Source organism: Sipha flava, unplaced genomic scaffold, assembly GCF_003268045.1.
Source record: "Sipha flava isolate LNK unplaced genomic scaffold, YSA_version1 43_pilon_pilon, whole genome shotgun sequence".
Lineage (NCBI taxonomy): Eukaryota > Metazoa > Arthropoda > Insecta > Hemiptera > Aphididae > Sipha > Sipha flava.
The window spans coordinates 2,048,695-2,051,739 of NW_020273171.1; the positions used below are offsets into that span (position 1 = coordinate 2,048,695).

The window sequence follows — 3,045 nt, forward strand, 5'->3', positions numbered from 1 at the left end:
AATAATATTGTACGAGCTTTCTACTATGTTTTAAATGAAATTATATACTCGTACGATTAAAATAAAAACTACCGTAGTACCGTAATATTTATTCGAAAATAATTTAAAATTTTCACAAATAGCACAAAAAATGCATTTAATCTAATTTCATGTTAAATATTTTAATTAACTGATTAGCAATAATAGTCATATGTATTAAGATTATACAATATAAATGAATATTATTATGTATCATATTTCTCATGGATTTCTCTGTCTTATACGTTTGTGGATATAGGAACATTGATTGCTAAATTTCCATTATCTGCAAATAGCTATGCTGCAATTGTATCAAACACTAAGCAGTCAGAATTTGAAATTCCTTCTTGTATGCTTCATGGAGTTACTTTCTAAGCTACCTGTATCCGAAGTTTATTAAGTTCTAGCCTGTAAGCAAAATTATCACACTGCTTCAGATTGCCAATTTAACTGTACACTAGCAAAAAATTGTTGATGACCTTCATACGTTGATTTTTTTTTTTAGTACCAGCATAAAATTATGACCAAAACATGATTGCATCATGACCCAGGAATATTTATGTCAGTTGCTTGAAAAACTATATCTTCTCCTTGTAAAGTTGTTATAGACTTATGAGCTACCATTAAATGTCCCATCACTTGTTCTAATATACCTTGCCATTTACAGGAAGCACCTGGGCATGGACAAATATATGGACAACATTCACATAATTCTTCATGGTCAACTTTTTCAGAATACATCAATAATACTGGGCAACCTGAAGATGAAATTTGCAAGAAAACATGGCTGTTGAAGCAAATTTTTCCATTGCTAAATTACGCATGTTTCCAAGAGGACTACGGCACGTTGAGCAATGATTAAGTTTTGGTTGACATGTACTACAAACTAAATTACCACTTCGACATTGTAATATTGGAGGTAAAATTTAATCAAAGCATACAGGGCACTCAAATAATGATGCTAAATCCGTTAAAATAGATACAGTCTATTGGTCTTTGTCACAAACTAAATTAAACGAAATTAAACCTTGGAAAACCCTCCCCACTAAAAGACGCCCCGAAGTTGTAATCAAAAGACTGAGAATAGGGCATACTTGGATCAACCATGGTTTGCTCATGAGACGCGAAGAACCAGACCACTGTATAATCTGTGGGGAAGCATTAATAGTTAAACGTTTTATCTTATAGTGTCGTAATCATGCTGATATTATAACAGCCCTGAAAATACCGGATCACCTATATGGAGCACTAGGACGAGATCAAGAAATTTCAAACAAAATTATAACGTTCTTAAAAATAACCAAACTATAAAACCTTATCTAATTCTTATTTTTATTATATTCTTCTCTCTTTTATTTGTATTCTATTTATTATTTAAGCCAAAAATGTTGTTATAATTTTTAATTATATACAATATATAATGTAATATTAATATGTTAAACATTGTAAGCCAATAACGTTAGTCATTAAGGTTCTGATTAATAAAAAAAAAAAATAAAAATGATTGGACAAAAATAAATCTAGTGATATGAGTTGAAATAATTTTATAATAGTGATACTAGTATAAATATTGCACATGTATATCAACACTAACATCTAGTCAATACATATCCATTTGAAATTCACAGATAATCATGCAAGTTATTAGTATAATTTAGTTTAAGTGTTGTCGTTTAACTATTTCAATATTGTCCTTACATATTAATGTATGATGTATTTTTATTGATGTATTTTCAACAATAAAATGTTGTTTTGCTTTTATTTTTTATTTATATCGTGTCATGCACGTGAATCGAAACATTTGATGATCTCATTACATTATAAATATTTGATTACATTATTTTATATCATGAAAATTTTTTTTTTAAATTTGATTTCAATTATCCACTGGTAATTAATCTATATGATGAAAGGTTATTATTACATATGATGATATCATTTGTAAAAAGGAAAAATTGTTTCAACAGTATTTTGGCTATCATCACCACAAAATGCACACAAATATATGAGAAAATCCGGATAACAATGTATTTATTTTTTTTGTTTCGTATGTAAAAATCTACGTATACGTGTTATTAGTAGATAAACATTCACTATAGCAATTACACGTATAAAACGAGTTTTAAAAAATATTTTCTTTTATAATAACATGTCTAATGAAGAATATTTGTATTGTTGTTTGTTTTTTTTTTTTTTTTTTTTAATTTAATTTTAATATTTTATTAAACCATTTGGCGTTACAGTTCGATAATTACGATTGATCAGTTCATATAAACACTGCAAAATTAATGACTTATAAAATACACGTTGTAAGCGTATTCGTAATTATAAATTAATGTATCGTCCAATACTTGTCGACACTTGAACTAACCAAATACAATTGCATATATTTTATAAATTGTTATAATACTCATTGAATATGGTGAATCAACGGCACAAGACATATAATAATATTTACAATTTTACGTTGGACTGAGCGGTAAGTTGGCAAAAACAAATTTTATAATGTACATAATATTTGGAAGAACATATTTTACATGCGTGTTGTGGACAGCGAACATTTTCTCAAAGACAAATAAAATGTATTTCATTTTCAATACACGTAACACAAGACTGACGTTTAAAGATGTTACTAATGGGTGAATCAATTTGCATCATACGCTGTTTTCTATAGCATAAGAATACATTTTGCTGTTAAAAACGCGACTTGTGTCAACTACTTTTCGATTTTGAAGTAGCTATGTGACAAATAGTGGTGCTTGAATTTCTGGCGTTGACTGCAATATGAAATGGTAGAACTTTGTCTGAATCTGAAAAAAAAAAGGTCTGTTTTTGTCACACCAAGTGGATTATTTTAACAATAATTCGAAGCACGTTCCAAGCGGATAACCTTGTTTCCCCCTCGATACCTGGACCAATTTATATTGTTTACGTGCTTGGTGGCTTTATTTATTTATTTTATTTTATTTTTTTTTTTTGTTACCCCTTATAGAAAAAAAAAAAAATAAAAAGATCCCGCGTGTTGTT

The 3,045-nt window shown here is 28.3% G+C and overlaps 1 pseudogene; it reads right to left on the reverse strand.

Annotated features, from left to right (window-relative positions):
- Positions 1 to 257: 257 nt before the first annotated feature.
- On the reverse strand, positions 258 to 1,136 carry LOC112689404 (annotated as a pseudogene).
- Between the last annotated feature and the right edge of the window lie 1,909 nt (positions 1,137 to 3,045).